We start from the raw sequence: 24,846 nt of genomic DNA on the forward strand, positions 1-24,846 counted from the left end.
TAACAAGTGTTAATAAATCTTATCTATAAATAAATCTTATTTTTTGTCACAATTCGTGGTATAATAGCTAACGCGTTTAGCTACCGTTTTAGAGGCCTCGGGTTTGATGCACAAAGGGTGAAAATAATTATTTGAGATTTGGACTGCAATATTTTATTTAAATAATTCCCTTGATTGGTATTGAGTTGCAGGATTGATCACCTAACCTTCATCGAATAAGTAAATATCACGAATACATTACATCAATAATAATGCACCATTGGATATCAGATAGATGTTATTACTCTCAAAATCGACATAAATTATTTTATTTACTTATTTATTCAAATCTTGACAAGATGTATGTAGGCCTCTTAAGTTTGCACACACACACACACACACACACACACACACACACACACACACACACACTCACATACACTCATACATACACACACACACTCATCCGTAGAAAAATTACTTTCAAAATCAACATAAATTATTTTATTTACCTATTTATTCCAATCTTTGACAAGATGTGTGTAGGCACACAAACACACACACACATACACTTACGCACTCACACACACTCACACATACACACACACACACTCATCTGTATAAAAATAGTTTTTCCGTCTTTATTTTTCTTTAAAACGAAACTTAAGTCTAGTTTTAATATTTTACATTTTAAAACACATATTTTGGTTCTAACGTATTTTTACAATAATTTTTTTTCGATTAATAAACATTTTTTGTGTTCACAAAAAACATAATTTTTAAACCACCCTATGCAGAGTCATAGATTTTGATTGTTATGATTGTTGGACACAATAAGATTAATGAGGCATCTCCCGTCTCCCGAGTCAGTGTGGAGGGTGAGCGCAGTAGGCACCTACAGGCAACATGAATCATGGGCACAAATGTTCAGCGAGAGAACCCTTTCACCAATTCCAAACCACCCTGCCGGACGAAATATGTAATTAATTTATGTGGTTGTACCTATCAAATAAAGATAATATGATTTTTTGAATATTCAAAATAGATACGTTTTCAAAATCAACGTAAAATTAATTTCTAGAAGCAATGTTTTATTAATGTTATTAGTTTATAATATGTTAACTATGTAACTTTATCGATGTCTTATAAAATATACGATTATGTTACAAAATTTTGTGTTTTTATCCATCAATGCAAACATTACAAAATACGCGCTCTTCACCGATCACATTTATAAAAAGTACTTTTACCTAAAAAGTAGAAACACATTTATAAGTGATTTACAAAATGACAGTGGACGAAATGTTATCGCCCATAAGGATGATAACTAGGACAATCAGATCTGAAGAATTATTTGTTAACAATTTTTTTTTTAAACGCATCAATGACCTGTCAATCCATAGTTAGTTACTATTTTTTTATGGCTGTCAAGGTTTAATTATAACATGACAAAATTATATTTTTTCATTTAAAATTGATCACGAATCGATAAATGGTAAACAATATATGTAAGTAAATATGTGATTAAGCCATTATCGAACAGACAATTGCGGTTTAAACGTATTTTGAAACATAAAGGTCGTTCATTATTTTCAAAAAACTTGGTTCATATGTGCTAAAAAATGCTCAGTATTAAAAAAAATACTTTTTACCTTTGTCCACAACATTGCTGAGTATTAAAATTTAAAAATATTATATCCATCCAGAAAAATCATTAGTACTTAAAATTGAAAATAAATCATAATTTTTGTGCAGAAAAATGCTTTTTTATGTGAAAAATAACCGTAAAATCATGTGTAGATTTGTTTGTGGATTTTATGTCTTCTCATTATGTTCATAAATATGTTAGTAAAAATAGTCTTCCGGCCGTGAATGAATAAATTAGTAAGTATCGTAAAAATATCTTTTCTGTACCAAACAATTAAATCCGATTAAAAAAACCATATTTGACATATGTATGTTACATATGATTCAATAATAAAGTGTACGTAAAACGTAATACGTAACAAGAATGAAAATTACATATGTAAAATTAGATTTTATTACGATTATTGGATATAGGTCATCTGCACCGTACAATGCAATCCCAACAAAGGGTTTAATGATCGCAAATCCACATTCACTTGTTGTGTTATTGTGAGACGAACGATAAATTACATACTCGTTACAATCACAATTGTGCAAACACATGCTCTGTTGTGCAATCCGAAAGGGTGACTCGTTGTTTTGTGTAGTTTTTTTTCCATCTGAAAATAATTTCCCTTTAATCGAATTAGGGTTGGTACTGGCAACACCTGATACCCTCGAGGAAAGGATCGGGAGATTGATAATGACTTAAAAAGTATGCAAAAATATAGATTTCCTTCGTGGTATGCTAAGCTGCTAAGGTATGTTTTAAGGGATGAGAAAAATGATTAAATTATCATTTATTTTATTTTTTAAATTTATCTTGAGCAGAAGTGTTTAATGCTGAGAAGTAAAATATTCTATGGAACTAAAAACAGAATATTTATACTGGTCAAGGTTTGTACCTATCGTAAAAATGTAGCTGTAAAATTATTATTATAATGATTAATTTTTAATAATGCCACTATATCTTAAAATCTATTGTGATACGTGTTTCAATGCATTCCGCATCATTTTCAGATATCGTGTCATAATAGTTTTTAAGAGATAGTGGTATTTACCTAGTAAAACTGAAATTGAAAACTAATAGATTTAACCGCAAAAAGAATGCAAAATCAATTGATGAAAACAGTTTATTGTATAACCTTTCGGTGAGTAGTTGTTTACCAAAATAACTAACATTTTCGTAAAAAATAATTAAAAAATTTCATGTTTTGTGTACGTACAATTTCATTGTATTATTTAATATCATTTTTTTATTTTTTTTTATTTATTTCTTAAGTTAGCTTATATTAAAACTAATATAAACTATTACATACATTTACATCATCTTTATATATTTACATTTCCTTACAGTAACTTAGACATTTATTTTTAAATTCTTTCAGACACTTTTCATTCTTCATACATTCAGGCATCTCATCATACATTTTTAAACCCTTATACATCAAGCAATTTTGCGACTCAGCTCTTTTCAATAATGGTAGTCTTATTTTATCCTTTTGTCTAGTAGCATATTCATGACAATTTTTGTTTAAGACAACTTTATCCTTAAAATATTTTGGCAACTTATCGTGAAAAAATTTATGTACAAATATCAAAATATTAAATTTAAGTCTTCTTCTTACAGATAACCATTTTAGTTCATCTCTCATTCCTTTTACATTGCTATATTTATTCTTCCTAAGAACTATTCTCATCGCCCTATTTTGTGCAATTTCTAGTTTATTTAGATTTCCTTCGTTTGCTAAAAATAACACTGTTGAGCAGTAATCTATGTGTGGAAGAATGATTGTTTTGTAAATTAGTTCTGCAGTATCTTTATTTAATTTATTCCTTTATCTACTAAGGAAAAATATTTTTTTTGATAATTTTTTATTAACGTGTTCAAAATTTGCATTTAATGTCAATTTGATAAAAGTAAGATTTGTAAAAAAATAGATTTACGTACAGCACACCTGAATACTGTTGCGGTGGTTATTTAACGTTATTGATACCATCCCCCGTAGATATCGGCTGGCTCGGGTGATGGAAACTTGTAAAAGTGCTAAGTCCTGTCGAGCCGCGGGTATTCCCAAAGATACTATCACTTATCCATCAATATTTTCCTGCATAAAATGGAGGGAAAATGGAGATAAGCCTCGATCATCCCGCTGGAACTTTTTTGTGCTTAAGTACGGCATTATATAAAAGATAACAAAAAACTGGTTTGTAGTAGATATATGTAGATTAAAGGGAGCTTAAAAATGTATCAAACGTTACTTTGAAAGAACTCTGATGATTCAACATGTATAATATTATGATTATTTCATGCATGTAAAGACTTATTTTTCCTACATATAAATAGTAATACAAAGAAGTTCTTTGATTCGAGAAGATAAAGTGTTTTAGAATTTGTCGTGAACTTCATAATTCTGGTTTAAAAAATAGGCTCACAGAAATAGCATGAAATTGTTTTTTTTTGTAAATAATAAAAACAAAAATATTTGTCCTTAAAAAAATAAAAAAGAAATTTGATTTTTTCAAACTAAAATAAAAATGTTGAATATTTAAATTATTTATTAAGTACTAAAATGAGAATTTAATACAAAGAGCATTTTATCAAACTGATATTTATATTTTTCTTTAAAAAATCAGTCATCCGAATGATTTCTTTGTCCGAACTATTCATTTAACGATTTACATTCGGATTAGAGAGCTATCACTGTATTTTAATGGCATACATACGGATGACGGAAACGAAGAACATTACTGTAATGCGAGAAAAACCAAATGGACACAGAATAGCACGTAGGGAAAAGGTAATAACAGTAATGGTTAGGCCACTCGAGGTTGCGTATTCGTACTTGCACTAGCTTTAGTTAATAGGCGCTGTTTATTTGTATGAGTCCATTGAGGTGCAGGAGTGATTTGAATCTAACCAGTGGAAATTAACGCGGCGGGGTTATATCTGGCCATAAAACATTCCTGTCTTCCCTTTAAAATATTCAAGAAAACAATTGAAATGTCTACAAATCACTTGTTAAACTATAACAGTAAGTTTAAAAAAAAAACAGGAATTCAAAATTATAACGAAGGCCGCTCATGGGTAACAGAAGTTTCTCGAAGGAATGAAGATAGTGGATGCTAGCTAGTTAACTAACTTCTCAATATGCTGCTTCTCCGCATGGATAGGTAGAGAGAATAGAACGCCACACCATCTATCTGTCAATCGATGATTCCAACTCTTGACCTGACTATATTCAAGCATTTAAAGTACTTGATCATGCCAAGTTTTCCAAGTTTATAGATGATCCGTTAGTAAAATACCGAATGATTGGCGGAAAACATATGTTTTTGGTGGGTAAATTAATCACTATGAGCACAGAGAACACGAATGTGAATGTGGATGGTAATATCATCGGAGAAAAACTTGAAATGATCAAGTATTCCGAAATCTTAGAAGTAGTAAGGTCATGGGTGTTGTAGTGTTATCTTGATCGTTAACAAATTAAGGCAAAGTGATAACTCCTGCGCTCCAGGGACCAGTCCATGGTGATGTTGAATAAATATTAAAAATCACCAACTAATACTAATTTTCAACCTACCCTGGGAATCGAACCCGAGACCTCCAGCAGGGTAGCTAAACACACTTACCATTATGTCCAGGACATGTAGATAACTAAAAATGATATAATAATATATTTTAAAATTTATATTTCCAGGATACATTTGTAGGATGAAAAATCCAGGATTTCATGTGAAGTCGTTATGTAAACTGCAAAATATAACATGAAAGTTATGTAGTATTACACCCCTCATCCGTGGTTATCCCTTATGATAATGCCTCCTTCCATGTGCATGTGTGTTGCCGTAAACGCATTACGAGACTAAAACAAATTTATACTCCCCGTCCCCACGAATACGCCCCTGTCTTTTGATTCGATTTAAGACTGCTACAAATTCATAATATTTTTATTAAATTTTCTCTCGCGGTGCAAAAACGATCCTTTTATTGAGTTTTATGCTTCTTAAATTTTAATGTGACGCTTTTTACATTTGCAGTATAATTGAAAAATACTGTTGAATGCGGCCAATTCATAACGTATGCATGTGTAGTAAGTTTATCAAATAATTTCCGATAATTATGATTTTGCAGTATTTTTTTTAAAGATTTGTAGTTTCAGGATCAATTATTTTTTTATATGATCTGATTTTACTTTTCTTAAATGACGAAACTAAAAGATTTTTGTACGTTTGTGTTATATATGTATTACAGAAGAATTTTACTGCAAAATAACATGTTAGTATCATATAAGGTATATATGATACATATTAGGTATATATTAGGTATATATCTATTGTATATATGATTTATATACTGACGTCTTATTGTCCCGACGAACTTATTACGTTTTTCATTTTATTTTGTTGTCGAATTTTTTTCAAATTTTCTGTCATTATTATTTGGGTAAGTTATTTATTAAATGGATAGAATAAAATGTTAGACACTTAGACCTGCTTCTTGCGATTGCGGAAGGCATGTGCGAAAGCACAAACTACAGAGGAAGACCCACTTAACCTACATGGATCAAATTATCTCCCGACATGCGTTTTAGCGAGCACACCGAGTTGAAAAGACGAGCGGAGGATAGAATCGGGTGGAGACTGTCCATGATAGAAGTAAACCAATCATCATAAAGATTGTAACTTACAAAGATGGTAAACATATGAATTCAAATCGCTTTATCGCTATTTTAAATTGTTATCTTTAAAGTTAATACGTTTTTAAAAATACATATGTTCCAAATGTTTGGAATATATTCGTATAAGTTAAAAATGCTTACGATTGGAGTAGAAATCGCGTTCTTTCAATCGAAATATATGTAACATTAATCTACTTACAAAACTAGTTCTATAAATATTTTTTCTTGTCTACTAAGTATATAAAGGTAAAAAAGCGTAATGTTATTTCGGTGAATTTGAACACACCCTTTGATGGATTGAAGAATTCCTGATGCTATTAAAGAGTGCTTATCCATAATCTATACAACAGTCTTAATGTAATTCTATGGATTTTCAGACCGGAAGAATCTTCCTTTTATCTGAAATTTCCGAAAAATATCGAAAGAGATTTGCCTTCTTTAATGCGTAGAAGATGCCGATCTCTAGGGAGCTTTCTGATTTCCGTCTACTTGTTTATTCTTATAGAAACGCGTGTTCATTCCCTCAGGCTACTCGTGTTTCGTAAATATTCAAATTGAGCCTTGCTAACGACACTTTAATACATTTCCTCAATAAAAGTTTGGAGATATTGAGAGTACCAAGCGTTCGAGGCTTTATGAAAGTACAAGCCGCCAAAATAACTCAAAATTATTGATAAAATAGCGGAATTAAGGAGCTCCGGGTTAAAACATACTTGCGCTCAAACATTTTCAGATCCCAAGCGACAATATACATTCGTATAACCAAGTATAGATGAAAGTTGAACAAAATTTTCCGGGATACGGGTGTGGCCAATGCGAAATTTTCCAGCGCTCTCATTGGCCAGTCGCAGTCGCCTCAGTGCCAGAAGGGAGTATGGAGCGTCCTTCTGAAATTGGAACGTCTCGGGAGGTTCTGTCCTTAGCTAAATGCCACCCGAGGTCAGCTCGCTTCAGGTGGGTCCTCGGAGAGATTCTTCTCTCTCGCGGGTGGGCGTGTTCATTGTTTTGCAAAATGCCATCTAGCGGGTAATAGGCGAAGTGCTTAGCGGAGGCCCGAACCGCAGATGTCGCTAGTGCTGGCCGGGGCTTTGCGGAAATCGCGAAGATGCAATAGGTACGAAGACAACTTTTATTAAATAAAAGTTTAAAGTTACTTTTGATTTGTAATAATTTTAATAAAAAGGAAAGTAAAGGAGATTTGTAATGAATTAGCAATATAAAACAATAGCATTCGTAACTTTAATAAACTTTATAAAGTCAATATAAATTGTTTGGAACTGTAGCCGTCGGCAACTTACTTTTAGCAAAGATACCTATAGAAGTGACAAAACTTTCACTGTAAAACATATTATTAGGCTTTTGAATAATCGTCATTAATTTTTCGTAAGTCAAGCAATAATGATTTTTCTTTTAATATAAATAATATTTGTATTTTAAAAGAACACTATTTTCACACCTTACATAGTTTTAAGAATTGTAAAAAAAAACTTATAACATTTTTTCCAAGGTATCTTTGCATGGAAAAGATTTTTTTAAACTTAAATGTTTTGTGTGCTAATTGCATTTGCTTGATTTTTAAAGTTGATTTTGGGTTTTATTGATTGATTTTGAAAATTGATGCATGATTTAAGCTACTCTTTAGATTACAAATAAAAGTGCAATGGGCAAATAAATATTTTTTTAACTAAACGGGTACTTAATAACCAAACACAATTTTTGTAGATTGTGCAAAAAAAAATATTAACGTTTTTATACTAGCAACGAAAATATGATATGATATAATACTTACTTACTTATAACCCTTATCCGCACCTAATGGTGCATAGGGCAATGCATCAAATTGATGCAGTGTTATCTTGATCATTACTTACATGAATGCAAGGTGATCACTCTTGCGCTTCGGGAACCAGTCCAGGGTAATATTAAATAAATATTACAGTGTTAAATCACTAATATTTATTTTCACCCCCCCCTGGGAATTGAACCCGGAACCTCCAGCACGGTAACTAAATACGCTGACCATTACACCACGGAGGCGGACAAATGATAAAGTACATACCTACTTTAGTAAAACTTTTGAAATAATTATTTAGAAAATACTTTAAAATAAAATAATTATTTGTATTTATTATTGTATAAAGTAGTGCAGCAGTAAAAGCTTGTGGCTACCGTACCTGAGATCTGGGATTTGATTCCCGGGAGGACCTATCTAGCCATCATGAGATTACCGACTAAGACTTCGCTGGATTGATGCATTACGATGATCGATGAATTGCCTTAGAATTTAAAAATTGAACAAGTGTTTGAATCGAATCGATGTTTCCGATATTACCACGAAACTTTCAACTCGACCAATAGTATATAAATATATTTTTTTAAAGAAAAGAGAAATATTTGTGTTTTTATTATTTACAAAAAATACTTCAATTTTATACTTTTTCTGTGAGACTAAGAGAATCATTAATAATTTATTATTAGATTAAAACCAATATTTTTAGCTTTTCCACTTTTTTATTTGACCAGCGACCGGGTTTCGTCGTTACCGACATCATCAGACTGGTGAGAGGCTATACAAATAGTTATGTTATATATAAAAGAAGGCAGGAGTTGATAACCATGATTTGATATAATTTTATGAGAAATTAATTTAATTTGAGTGAATTTAAGTATTGTATGATATTAAAAATATTTTTTATAACCCGGTCGCTGGTCAAATAAAAAAGTGGAAAAGCTAAAAATATTGGTTTTAATCTAATAATAAATTAAAAATGCAATTCCATCACGAAGTGTCAGTGGATAATATGAATCATTAATAGGTATCAAATTGTGGTAGAGTGGCAAATTGTGTGTATAAGTTAAAAATTATTTAAATTTAAAATGCAAAATACGTTGACACGTTGGGTGCAGCAAACGCGCCAGACGCGTACATCTAATATTTTTCTTGTAATTGAAAGTATACCTTTTAAATTTTATGTTTTGCTAAGTAAATACAATTATTTCTAATTGTTTGAAATAGTGGTATTTACTCAGTAAAGCTTAAATTAAAAATGGATATAATTTGCTACAAAGTAACTTCCGAATCAATTAAAAAATCGAATTGAGAAAAACCTCGCAGAGAAACATTTTGATTCGTTCAATTCTGTTCAAACTTGTTCGCAAATCTGGGTTTTTTCTACTTATTGAAAATTTATTGAGTTTTTTTTATTTTAGATGTAATTTTTTTATTTAATTTGATCGCTCGTATGTAAAAAAATACGCACAAACTACAGAACACATTTTTTTTAAAATTCTTATTATTTGTGTATGTTATTATGTATTTGAGTCAGATCAATTCATCAAACTAAACAAAAGACAATTGTGTTTGACCTTCCAATTGACAAAATATTTCCGCAGCCAGTGGTAATTCAACAAACGCGAATTATCATACTCCCACCAAATAAACAGCCCTTATAAAAGTCGGGGACCGCGTCGAATTGATTCGCAGTGCATTATGCATTACAAAAGTGTACCTGACAGAGGCAAATAATCGAATCAGCCGTTAAAATAGTGCGCAGGTAGCGGGAACACGCCGATATGTTCGGGTTTAAGGGGTGGTAGGTTTGTGACACCAACTGCCCGGCGATCGCCGGCTGGGCGGGGTGTGCAGGGTGAGTCTAGGCTCCGGTCAATCGAGTGTTGCATTATAACGAATTGCGCATGAGGTGCCTATTAAAAGGGCAGGGTGGAAAGCAAACGTATTTTACGACTTTTTTTCTAGTCTCACTGGAATAGTTTAAATAGGTTATGTGTTAAATATTTCAGTAGTATTTAATTTAGTGACTTTTCGGAACACGATTTTTTCTTGACCCATCCCAATAGCATTTTGTGAAATTTTCTTTATGGAATTCAATTAATCTTTCATGTGTATATATATCATAATATGGTAATTTATATATTATATATATATGGAATAGAAATTCTAGTAAAGTTTTTTTTTTATATGCACGACAAATGTACGTGGATAATTATTATATTTATATTATTTCGAGAAATAAAAATACTTTGTGTTCTGATCCACTAAATTGTGAGTGGATCAGAGAACAAAGTATTTTTATTTCTCGAAATAATATATCAATATGATCCAAAAAGTTAATGCTTTCAATATTCAAAACAAATTATTATATTTCTCGTTTCTTTTAATATTTTCTTGTTTTCTTTTTTTATGGAAGCACAAACTGATGTTTTTTTTTTTAATTTAAAAATATAACTAAATATTTATAATTATTAAGGGAATAAGGATAAATTTATATTTGTTTATAAAACCAGCGAGTTCGTAAACACATATGTGAAAGGGATACAATAAACCATATTTTTGAAAAGGAATAACCGCAAAGCATATATTTTTGTAGGCTTGTCTGCCGGTAAAATACATTACAAATACCAATTATTATTACGCCAATTATTATGCCAATTCTGATGTCAATTTTGGCTCCATATTACATTAAGCAATTTCTAAAATAATTAACAAAAAATACACATCGTATAGTTTTCCAATGTAAATTTAATGTGAGACTATTTTTTGAGTAAATTAAGGTGAGATGAAAATAAGCTTTTTATAGAGCAGAAACTCTTTTATAAGTATGTGAGGTTTGAATCCAGGATTATAATCACATACATGAGAAATCCTAGAAAAATAATATGATAATAACTCCTGTAATTGGAGATAATCCAGATTTTTTTAACTAGTATTTGGACACACTCCAAATGTTGTAAACACACTTTACAATTAACAATTATTATATACATATTTTTGTAAATAAACTAAGTAATTAGTGGTGGGTAGAAAATAGTAGTTAGATCCATTATTCTCCACATTTTTATGTCGATTTATACAAATTATCAAAGCGCTTAGAAAGATATCAAATGAGCTTAGCAAATAATTAGGCATTATTGGTTCGGATATTGGCGGTCAGCGCTCGAGTCACGTAATGATTATTGGTCCATTATCAAGTTTACGATGGAAACGTATCCGATCCGATTACGGCACTGTCCGGCAGTGCCAATAAACTAGATGGGGTGATTATATCTGGGTACGGAATCGAATGGCAGTACCACGAGGTTCGAATAGCCTCGCCAAAATGATTTATGGTTAATACTTTGCAGTTAGTTAGCCGGCTCTCCCTCTACACTCTACATGATCGCCGCTTCTAGTTCTCTCATCGTGTGATGAAGCCTATTTTTTACTATCCGGAATCATATAAATTTACACCCCTTAAAATGTTTCACTCTTGTAAGATATCTGTATGAATATAAATATATTTTGACATGTGAACACAGATGAAGAAGAATATCTTCTTCTTCTTCTTCGTCTTGTTGTAGGCCTTGTGGCCTGTTTTTAAGGGGGATTAGCCTCCTGCGATGTTGATTCCCAGCTATCGACCCACCTCTTTGGTGTCTGCCCGGAGTCGTATACCATGGGGTTGGCCGTACAGTGCGATGTGGGGAAGTCTGGATGGTTCCATTCTCCATAAGAAGAATATACATTTTTTATTGATTTGGCGTTTAATTTATAAAACTCTATAGTTAATATTTTAATTATTAAAATACGCTGATTTTAAGGGTCTAGTGTGTTGTATATTTTACTTTTTAAAAACACATAAAAATAAAATTCACGTTTTTTAACCTACCTATGTGCAAATAAAAATATCATTTTTTTAAAAACAATTTTATCACAAAGGCGATCTATCCATCTATTGAACGTTACAGCAACAAACTTAACATTGCTCGTAGCTGGTAGCGTGCTTTTTGACAGGAGCTTTCACTGGTTTAATACATTTTTAATATATTCATTGCTTCACAAGCGTTCGAACCCTTATCCGCACCCCAATGGTGCATAGGGCACTGCATCATATAAACGCAGTGTTATCTTGATCGTTAACACACGAAGGAAAGGTGATCAGCCCTCCGCTTCAGGTACCAGTCCAGGGTAATATTGAATAAATATTATTGTGAAAAAATCATTTATATTTATTAGACCCCCCTCTGGGAATCGAACCCGGACCTCCAGAACGGTAGCCGAGCGCGCTGACCATTACACTACGGAGGCGGACAGAAGCATTGTTAAATTAGGATTAAATGACTACCATTTTTTCCATTTAACTTGACTAAGTCACAGCAACGTATTGATTGATATAGCTAGTTTATACAGCTATAAAATAAAGGTGATAAACAACCCAATTAAAAATACTATAAAAAAATAAAATCTTACGAATTATGTATCTTCTATAACGCATTAAAAACACCATGAATATCTTCATAACGCTTGTACAATCAGAATAAAGCGAAGAAACGGATTTTATAAAGATATGTATATAAGTACTCTAATGTCTGATCTTACCATAACTTTTCTCACGTCATAACCATAAAGTTTTCCGTCTCGTTGCAACTGATCCATTCTTGTTAGGCTGCATTGGTACTCAATTAAATGCTTCCGCTCTAGCGCCCGGCTGCCTACTCTTGCCAGGGGGCTGGTAGAGGTATACATCAATCCTGCGAACATTCGCCCCAGATTCACCAACTATTCCGATCTACCGGGGGAGATCTCGCCCTTAGATGAATTCAAATTCGTTAGGATGAAAGGAGATATCCAAGTTCATACTTATTAGAAAATTAAACAAAATTCTTTGTGTCAATTTCGCACGTCTTGTAAATATAGTAGGATAATATTAATTTGAAAATAACACATTTTTAATGGGAGTTCCATTTATTATTTACCTTGTTTATTATGTACAAGGTTAATGTATCATTAATTAGGTTTTTGTTTCTTCCATTTTATTCTGAATTTATAATGGGAACAGGGGGGATATTTTAGTGTGTGCCGATATGGGACTTCTCTGCATTTGCTCATTGCTGGGAACCACGTAAAACTCCTCAGGAGAAGCTTGCGGACTGTTTACTTTCATCAACAGACCTTCCGTTCCATTAGAAGAGGGTTCGGTATTTTGTAAAAAAAAATTAAACTCTTTTATCAATTCAATTTTGACATAATATATAGGGTCCGCCATCTAAAGTTTTTTTTTTCAATTAGTGCTTATTTCGTGAATGGTAACACTTAGCTCATGTCTGATTTGACAGATAATTAGTTTTATCCTTCCGCTAAGCGAATATGGTTGTGTATACGCTTGAACAACGTTGGGAAATATTGCGACATTCGACTTACAGAAAATGCCGATTTTGCCAAAAAATCATCTTTTCGGATGAAGCTCATTTTGATCTTGGCGGGTATGTAAACAAGCAAAATTGTCGTATTTGGGGCACAGAAAACCCGCACGCATACATTGAAAAGCCGGTACACCCAAAACGAGTCACTGTTTGGTGCGGATTTTGGTCCAGAGGCATAATTGGGCCATTTTTCTTTGAAAATGAGCAAGGAGTGGCCGTTAGTCAATGGCGATCGTTATTGGGCCACGTTGAACGGATTTTTGTTCGCAAAAATTGAAGAAGAGGATATTGGCAACATTTGGTTTCAACAGGACGGCGCTACGTGCCACACAGCCGAAGCTACACTCGATGTTTTGCGCCCCATTTTCAAAAAAAAAATGTTATTTGGCGGACCCTTTATTAGTGTAAACAAGACTATGTTGTTTCGGAAATACTGGTTTGGCCGGTACTTATCGGTAGTACGTTTTGAATTTCGAACGACGCCCGACTGCCAAAAAGAAAACAAAAGTAAAAAAAACAGTTGCAATTTGACTCTTCACGCGGGCGCTCTATATATTGAATTGTTGTGAATACCTCGCTGTATTTTGTGACCCCATCACCACCATCAAGAGAGAATCGCCCTGATCCCAGCGCTGGATCAAGACCATCTATAAGAATAAAAGGTTAGTTCTTTATTCATACGTGCTATTTGATATTTATCGAACTCGCCGTCCCTTGGTACTTGAAAGTTCGAGCATAAATCATCGAACTAACTCGGGAGAGTATCACGACTTCAAATCGATCTAAATATTTCTATCTTGTAGAATCGTCGTCTTATTGTTAATACCATAAGACTGGTCCTTCGAATAATTATTTTTTTTTGAGTTTCATTTCGCACTGTGGCGAAACCATTTTTGGTCCTATCGATCCGGATTTACATATTTACGATTGCGAGCGTTTCGGATTTGGTGTCAATACTAAATTCGATATTTAAATTCCTTGTGAATTTGTTTCCCTTTGATAATATTGCTACTGCAATAAGCATTACGTAAACATGAATGATAAAATACAACTTAAATTGGCGAAAGCAAAAAAAGATTATATTTTGGCGAAAATCGAAGAGCTACATAAACAAGCTCAAAATGTTTATCAAAGTCAAAAAGAAACGCAAATTACACAAGAATTTAGATTTAGAGTACAGGCATCGGAAATTGACAATCTTTTTTCCGAATTTAAAAACTTATGTGATAATGAAAACGTGTTGCAAATGAAGTTAAATCCAGATTTTCATCCGAATTTTGAGAGCTTGACAGTTTTCAAAAGGAAGTTTTATTTTGTTAAAGACACACTTATACGGATGACAAAAATTTCTGAACTCGAGTCGTCAAATACTTCGCAACCAATTATAGGTGTAACAAATTTAGTTTTAAAATCGCAGTATGATCCTAGTTATAATTTAAGTATTCAACCACTAGTTTTAAATAAGATAACCGATAACCTTCCAGTTTCCGAGATTAATACCTCATCTCTCAACTATTTAAATAACTTGTCCTTAGCCGACAGAGACTTCCACATTTCAAGACCGGTAGACATATTACTGGGTGCTGAAGTCTTTACTGAAATTCTGCGAGATAAAAGAATACGTGGACCGCCAGGAAACCCAGACGCTATAGAGACCGCATTTGGGTTTATAATTGAAGGTTCGGCCAATTCTTTGATAAGTTACGATAAGGACGATACTCGTCCTCCTATTCATAATTTTTTGACTACTTCTAAGGAATCAATTGAGGCACTAGTATCCAGATTTTGGACATTAGAAGAAGCACCTTCGAGTGAAAAACCAAGTTTTTCATCTGAGGAAAAACAGTGTGAAGAATTTTATAAATCAAACATACATCGGGATAGCACTGGGCGCTACGTCACAGCACTACCCTTTAATAGAGATCCATCTTGTTTAGGAGATTCACTTACAACTGCGACACTTCGCTATCAGAAGTTAGAACGCAAAATTAATCAAAATGACACTCTGCGTCGTGACCATGATAAGGTCATGGAAGAATATCTCGAAAATAAATTTATTTCTCCCATACCACTTAGTAATTCTAACGAGCCATTTTATGTCATACCTCATCACGGAGTTCAACGAGCGGACAAACTTACTACAAAACTTAGAGTTGTCCTAAACGCCAGTCAGGTGACTACGTCGGGTCTTTCTCTGAATGATTGTTTACATCCAGGTCCTAATTTACAAGCAGAATTACCCGCCGTTATTCTAAAATTCAGATTATTTCCAATTGCACTCAGCGCGGATATCAAGCAAATGTTTCTAAATTTAATTGTACGTCCTGAAGATCGTCGTTTTCTCAATATCCTGTATAAATTTAAAACTGATGACGTAATAGAGATGTACCAGTTTAATCGCGTGTGCTTCGGTTTGAGATGTAGTCCTTACTTAGCTATGCGTACCGTAAAGCAGCTAGCTAAAGATGAATACGATAAATATCCATACGCTGCCAAAATCGCGTCCGAAGATTTTTATATGGACGATTTAGGCACGTCCACTCGCACAACGGAAGAAGGTGTTAAGTTAGCGCTTAGTCTAATTGAACTTTTCAAATTAGGAGGTTTTGAATTAGTTAAATTTGTAAGCAACTCGGCGGAAGTAATGAATGCTATTCCGGAAAGTAATCGTTTAACTTGTAAAGTAAAATTTGACAATGAAGAGGATAACCTTAAGATTCTTGGATTAGATTGGTGTCCTAAGGAAGATGTTTTAACAGTTTCTGTAAAATGTAGCCCAATACCTAAATGTACCAAACGCACAATGTTGTCAACGGTGGCAAAGTTATGGGACATCAATGGCTATTGTTCTCCAGTAATCTTATATGCGAAATTATTAATCAAAGCTTTATGGATTCGTAAGTTAGGGTGGGATGAATTGCCACCTGAGGAAATAAAAACTACCTGGCAAAAGTTCTTAAAAGAATTGCCTCTGCTAAGAGGATTTAAATTACCTCGATTTTTAGGCTTTGAATCTGAATTATGTACTTTAAACATATTAGGGTTTGCAGACGCCAGCGAACGCGCGTACGGCGCCTGTGTTTATACGTGCATAGAAGTTCCAAATAATCCCAATAAAATAAGTCTAATTCTAGCCAAGAGTCGTGTAGCTCCACTCAAAATTGTGTCTTTAGCTCGATTAGAACTTTGCGCAGTCTTATTATTAGCAAAGCTTATTAAATTCGTCATCGATACAATTTCCTCAAGGTGTACAGTAAAAAATATATATGCCTTTAGTGACTCGACAGTCGCTCTACACTGGACTCACTCATCACCACATCGTTTTGACACATTCGTCGCAAATAGGATCACCAAGATTCAAGAACTTCTTGATCCCAAATATTTTTACCATATCAATGGTAAGCAAAATCCAAGCGACTGTATATCTCGCGGGTTGACACCCGCGCAATTAATTGACCACCCTCTGTGGTTAAACGGTCCACCGTGGGCTAGAGAAGATTGCTCTACGTGGCCTATAAATAAATTTTCCTTTGAAGAATCCGAAGATAAAAAATTGGAATACAAACGTTCTAAAGTTTTTCTAACAACGAATATATCCGTTAATAATTGTTTGGAGTTTTACGAATTGTCTAAAAGAGTCTCGTGTTGGGACAGGCTTCTTCGTATAATTGTATATTGTTTACGTTTTTTAAAACGGTTACCTCGTTCGGTGACAGTTACAGTCTCAGATTTGATAGAAGCTGAGAAGGTGGTTATTAGAGCGGTCCAAAGCATGCATTTTTCAGACGAAATAAGCCAATTAAAGGGGTCTCAGGTCATATCAAAACAGTTGAAACGTCTGAGTCCCTTTATAGACGTAGAAGGTATTTTACGCATTGAAGGAAGATTATCCAAAGCAGATCTTCCTTTTGAAACCAAACACCCAGCGCTTCTTCCAAAACGAGACCATGTGGTCGATTTAATAATAGATCGGTACCACAAATTTCACTTACATACGGGATCGGGACTCCTTATGTCTATCCTGCGCCAAAGATTTTGGATTCTTTCTGCCAGAAGCGTCATTAGAGGGCGAGTAAATAAATGCAATGCCTGCTTCCGCATGTCTCCGTCACATCCAACTCCGAAAATGGCTGATCTTCCATCATATCGGATACAGGAGGCAAAAGCTTTTGTCCACACAGGTGTTGATTACGCGGGTCCTCTAAACATTACTCTCACTAGAAAGCGCGGACAACGTTCTCAAAAGGCTTATCTGTGTCTTTTTATTTGCTTAACAACTAAGGCCGTACATATTGAACTTGCTTCGGACTTATCCTCCGATACTTTCTTAGCCGCGTTCAAACGTTTTTTGTCGCGAAGAGGACCTGTATCATGTTTGTACTCAGATAATGGTACAAATTTTATTGGAGCTAAGGCACAGTTAGAAGATATTTATAAGTTAACCGTATCGCAGGAATACCACAATATTATAAGCAAAGAAATGCTTAAGCGTCGTATAGAATGGAAATTAATTCCACCTCATAGTCCACATTTTGGTGGAATCTGGGAGTCAAATATTAAGAGTTTCAAATCACACTTTTATAGAGTAATAGGAAGTCAATTACTGACTTATGAAGAACTCCTTACGGTATTAGTACAGATAGAGGCTCTCCTCAATTCTAGACCCCTTTGTGTGTTATCGGGCGAACCTCATCCGGAAGTCCTTACTCCCGCCCACTTTCTCATGTCTACACCTTTGCAATCTCTTCCGGCCTTGGAAACAAACAGTTATAGTCTAGGTTATCGTAAACGGTTATTAGACAGTTTAGTCCAAGAATATTGGAAAAAGTGGAGGTTGGAATACATGCATACATTGCAAGTGCGCCAAAAGTGGTGTACACCCGATCACCCGGTAACTGTGGGTACTTTAGTTCTAATTATACAAGACGACATCCCTCCTTTACGTTGGCCTCTAGGAAGAATAGAAGAATTATACCCTGGCACCGATGGTATTGCCAGAGTGGCTTTGGTCAGAACCCAAACCACCAGCTTCGAAAGGCCAGTTGTTAAACTGTGTCCAATTCCAAATCAATAGTAGTTTGTTTATCTATTGTTTTTGCATTTTTTTTTTCTCAGTTTTTCTTTTGTTTGTTTGTTTTTTGCATTAAGTTTCCAATTGTATTGAATTGGACGTTTCCGAACAAGTGAAAGTGTTGAGAGAATTACCTCAAACCTCTTATGGTTCAAATTGAAATGAATTATTTAATTATCCCTTTATTTAAGTATTTTTCCATATTATTTCTCTCTCTTCAACATTCGTGTTTGATCGTTTTGGAGTTCGTGGTTCTTTCGGTTTGCGTCGACGGTTTCGGAAGCTCCAGGAACTTCCAAGGCGGGGGGCATGGTTTGGCCGGTACTTATCGGTAGTACGTTTTGAATTTCGAACGACGCCCGACTGCCAAAAAGAAAACAAAAGTAAAAAAAACAGTTGCAATTTGACTCTTCACGCGGGCGCTCTATATATTGAATTGTTGTGAATACCTCGCTGTATTTTGTGACCCCATCACCACCATCAAGAGAGAATCGCCCTGATCCCAGCGCTGGATCAAGACCATCTATAAGAATAAAAGGTTAGTTCTTTATTCATACGTGCTATTTGATATTTATCGAACTCGCCGTCCCTTGGTACTTGAAAGTTCGAGCATAAATCATCGAACTAACTCGGGAGAGTATCACGACTTCAAATCGATCTAAATATTTCTATCTTGTAGAATCGTCGTCTTATTGTTAATACCATAAGACTGGTCCTTCGAATAATTATTTTTTTTGAGTTTCATTTCGCACTGTGGCGAAACCAAATACATATCTGTAGATTTTGAAACTAGCTATGTTCACATTAATGAACTCAAAACTAGCTTTATACGACATGTATTTATTTTATTTTAGAAAATCATAGTATTATTCTACAATAATTAAAGACAGTAAACAATAAATAAATAATTAAGTAAAATAAAGCTTTTTTAGTTTTTAATATAACACAAATCACGACATTTACCCATTTGATTAAAATAAATTTTATCAATTTAATTTTGCCAATAGACTCCATTATGATTTATTCATACATTTTTAGCTTTGTGTAATAACATGATCATTTAAATATGATATTACAATAAAACATTTGTATAAGACCACGTTTTACGTTTATTGATGTAAACACAACAAGTTTCAAGAATTTCATATGATTAAATCAACAGGTTAAAATACAAACTGTATATATTTTGACCTGTTGATGAATACATCTGTAGTTCTCGAAACTAGTCGTGTTTACATAGGATAAATAAAAAAAAAGTGGTCTTATACAAGTGAATTATTTTCATACTACATAAGATTCTCAATTCTCTCGATTTTAAGGAATTATGCAACTTGTAACACTAAAATTGACACACGACCCGATCAAGCCAACTAGCCAACCCTTTAATCTGTCGGGCGTACCGTATTAAGGTTATGACAGCGCGATATGGGCCGATACAATCGGTCACGTGCTAGCCACGTGGTAGCCGCCCTACTCTGACGCCATCTGTGATCGCCCGCCCGAGATAGTCATGGTGGTAATGGCAATAAAAACCTGCTTAGCCGTATATTTTAAGTGATAATGGCTATTCTTGTAATTTATGCACTCCTGGTTGGCGATGAGGATAGAGATTTATTTCTAATCGCACCAGTATTTATGTAAAAAAAATATTCGAACATATGTAGCAACATTTTTTAGGTAACATTTTATATTTGTATAATAAAAAAAATCAAATGGAAGTATAGGATATAATTACATATTTCATTATTATATATTAAAAGGATATTAAAAAATAATATTCTCTATTATAAAAATAATCTCGATTATGGAAGACATAATATCAGATTTGTTTTGCATGCGTCTACGTATTATACGTAAGTGTCTACCAAATATTTTTATTCAAAATGTATAATTTTTCCTTCGATCTTGCATTTTAATCAATGTCCCATTCGTAGTATACCTACTGGTGTCCCATTCGTGGGAAGGTGTTTATGAATGGGACATATTAAGAAATTTGAAATCGATTTTTCAGGCAATTAAGTTAATTTTATTCGAAAATAAAGTATGGCATACTTGTAGCTTAAAGATTGAATAAAGAAAAACCACGTTTAATTTTCGTGACTTATTTTACAGAGAAGAACTAGAGAGACTAAATCAAAAACGTCCCTTTCATGGGCACTCTCCCCTACATATATGTGGATACAAATAAAAAATATAAATTTTTTATTTGAATATAGTATAAATTTTTAAAGAATTTAGTTTTTTTACTCACATAACATAGAGTTAAAATTTATTTAAACGTTTAAACAAGTCATAAAACTTTAAAATGATATATGTATTCGTATTTAATTATCGATTCTTCTTATTATTCTTTGTGGAGACCTTGTGTCCTGTTTTTAAAAGGGATAAACCTCCTGCGATGTCGATTCTCAGCTGTCATTCCAACATTTTGGTGGTCTGCCTAGAAAAGTCTACCTTGGGGTTGGTCGTGCAATGCAATGTGGGGGAGTCTGGATGGTTCTATCCCTCACATGCACATACCATTGTCTTCTTCGTTGCCTTCCCCACCTAACGACATCTTCGATCTTGCAGATTTTTCTCATCCTGGTGTTCCTTATTCAATCTCGTAGACTCTTTCTAGATATGCTCCTTGGAGTTTTCATTTCAATAAATTATGATATTTCATTAAAAATAATAATTTAATTAATTTACTGAAGCTCTTGTATCAAAATAGCACCCAAAATTGAAAATAACAATCGTTTACAAACGAATTGCATTTTGATGTTATTTTTTAATGTCCCAAATGTATTAAAATAAAATAAAAGGTATAAACCTTGACGTGGTGAAACCACGTTTCTCCTCTAGCCTGGCAAAAATAATCAATTATCAATCGTTTAATTTAATTAGTCTTAGGTAAATTTTTTTTTCTGTGCGCGCAAATATTTTTTATGGCCCCGACCTTTTATAATTTACCTGTCATAAAACTAAAATGTATTTAAAAGGTTTGAATCATAAAAAAAACTGTCGCCAACCCGCTGGCCTGTAAAGGGATTATTTGCCGGCGGTTTTTATGATTATAGTAAAATCATTTGTTTACGATATAGCGCAAATAAAATTATTGCTAATTGATGTCTAGACGTTGAAAATTTTGGGGGTGGATACAAGCGCACCGTCAGCCAATGAAAAATGGTTTCGAGGGCGTGATCTTCAAGAAGAGAAACTGAATATAACGGGAAGAAATCAGTGGGATCGATCTCTTGGAAGCCGGCAGTTGGTCGGAATAATCTCTTAGAAGCCAACAGTTGGAAGGATCAGTTGGGAGGAATCAGTCGTAAAAGGAAAGACCGACCAGTCGGACTGGTCGGAATAATTAGTTGGAAGGAGGAGTTGGTCGGAATCCGCATCCGGGAAATCAGTGGGATCGAGGAGTTGTAAGCAGCAGTCGGGAGAGATCAGGGGGATCGAGCAGTCGGGAGAAATCAGACGAAGAAGCATACCTACACCAGGTTTTAAGACTTAAGTGAGGAGAAGAGCGGGAGCTCTACGCAGGGAGAGAGAAGATAGAAAAAAGGGATTTACTCATCCGGAGTATCAAAAGCAGACCCACGCCGGGTCATAAGCCTCAAATTAAGAGCTGAAGCTCTACTAGGAGAAGAAGAAGATAAGAAGCAAGAATCATCGCACGGCGGCCCGTCATAAGAAGAACCTCATCCCAGCATCCAACGGCGCAGCTTTTTCACAAAGGATCACGGCCACACCAGCATCATGGCGCATCTTTTCCACCAAAGGTTAGAATAAGTTTAATTTAAGATAGGGTTAATTAATTTTAAGCTAATTTAAGATAGCAATTCAAGATTAGTTTAAGTTAAAGTCGCTTTCGTATAATTATTTTATTTTTAATTAAATTAATTTAAGTATATTTTTTGTGCAGAATTTTCTTTCATCTCCCTACCCTTCCATCAATATTCCCAAGGTATATCAGCTTGATAAGGTGGGCGACGTCAATTGGCGCCCAAAACGTGTCGGCCATCGAAATATTGTAAATTTCGAGGTTCGCGACCCTGAGAAAACTTACAAAAAAAATTATATGTATAGGAATACATATTTTTTTTTATTGACAGTCCCATTTTAAGCTGATTGCCTTGAGAAAGGGGTAGGAGATCGTAGAAGATAAAGAAAGTAAATATTTACACATTTTATGCATATGTTTTTTTTTTGTCAAATTAATTTTAAATGGACATTTACATATATTTTTTTGCTCTCTCTTGTTTTAATACAATACTACAGTGTGGTGTTAGGTTATTCGAATTTTTTTATTGATAGATTAACGTGACCGTAAACAAACAAAAATATGCCTCTAACTAGAAACGGCGCGTTGCGTGAGAAAGGGGAGAACGAAGAGAGAGAAATAGATGCTTGGGAAAATGAGATAAAGAAAGATCTCCGGATACATTTATTAGGAATAGGATTTAAAGTCCAAATGCAAATCGGAACGCAAGGAGCATTTTGGGTAGACAGAGGAAATAAATATGTATACGACTTACGCGTAGCGCCGGGAGTTACTGAGCCACCCGAAACTAGGGATAGTTAGTTTAAATATTATATTTACCCACTAGTATAACCATGTACGAACAGAAGTAGTAAATAAGTTAGGAAATAGACAAATATTAATAATTTAATTGAAGATTAATTTTTTTGCCATTACAAGGCGGGGTGGATTGACGTGGTGAAACCACGTTTCTCCTCTAGCCTGGCAAAAATAATCAATTATCAATCGTTTAATTTAATTAGTCTTAGGTAAATTTTTTTTTCTGTGCGCGCAAATATTTTTTATGGCCCCGACCTTTTATAATTTACCTGTCATAAAACTAAAATGTATTTAAAAGGTTTGAATCATAAAAAAAACTGTCGCCAACCCGCTGGCCTGTAAAGGGATTATTTGCCGGCGGTTTTTATGATTATAGTAAAATCATTTGTTTACGATATAGCGCAAATAAAATTATTGCTAATTGATGTCTAGACGTTGAAAATTTTGGGGGTGGATACAAGCGCACCGTCAGCCAATGAAAAATGGTTTCGAGGGCGTGATCTTCAAGAAGAGAAACTGAATATAACGGGAAGAAATCAGTGGGATCGATCTCTTGGAAGCCGGCAGTTGGTCGGAATATCTTAGAAGCCAACAGTTGGAAGGATCAGTTGGGAGGAATCAGTCGTAAAAGGAAAGACCGACCAGTCGGACTGGTCGGAATAATTAGTTGGAAGGAGGAGTTGGTCGGAATCCGCATCCGGGAAATCAGTGGGATCGAGGAGTTGTAAGCAGCAGTCGGGAGAGATCAGGGGGATCGAGCAGTCGGGAGAAATCAGACGAAGAAGCATACCTACACCAGGTTTTAAGACTTAAGTGAGGAGAAGAGCGGGAGCTCTACGCAGGGAGAGAGAAGATAGAAAAAAGGGATTTACTCATCCGGAGTATCAAAAGCAGACCCACGCCGGGTCATAAGCCTCAAATTAAGAGCTGAAGCTCTACTAGGAGAAGAAGAAGATAAGAAGCAAGAATCATCGCACGGCGGCCCGTCATAAGAAGAACCTCATCCCAGCATCCAACGGCGCAGCTTTTTCACAAAGGATCACGGCCACACCAGCATCATGGCGCATCTTTTCCACCAAAGGTTAGAATAAGTTTAATTTAAGATAGGGTTAATTAATTTTAAGCTAATTTAAGATAGCAATTCAAGATTAGTTTAAGTTAAAGTCGCTTTCGTATAATTATTTTATTTTTAATTAAATTAATTTAAGTATATTTTTTGTGCAGAATTTTCTTTCATCTCCCTACCCTTCCATCAATATTCCCAAGGTATATCAGCTTGAAAAGGTGGGCGACGTCAACCTTTGTGCGGAACGCTATGTAACTATGTTTGCATTCAGTTGTATGATACTCATTGAGGCGTGGTATTTTATAGACTAATTGAAATTTTTAATCCTCGTTTAGTGCCAACAGGGTTTTGTTTCAATTATAGTTTTTGACTGGAAACAGCGCGGTATTTTGTTAATTAGTTTATTGTATTGTGTTGTAAATGCACATGGTTTTTATAATATATACTCATATTTGCAGAATATACGTACTTCCAAGTTACCAGTATACGTATGTATTTATTGGTATGCAGTTTTAGAAGATAATAATTTGAATAAAAAAGTATTTTGAATAATATCTAACATATCATAAATCTAACAGTAATAATACGAAATATTTAAATAAAAATACAGTTCGCCTACTGCGTTTTTTGAAAAAATAATTCACAATACGAA

Source organism: Brachycentrus maculatus, unplaced genomic scaffold, assembly GCF_059751285.1.
Source record: "Brachycentrus maculatus isolate JH-2025_06_01 unplaced genomic scaffold, ASM5975128v1 h1tg000315l, whole genome shotgun sequence".
Classification (NCBI taxonomy): domain Eukaryota; kingdom Metazoa; phylum Arthropoda; class Insecta; order Trichoptera; family Brachycentridae; genus Brachycentrus; species Brachycentrus maculatus.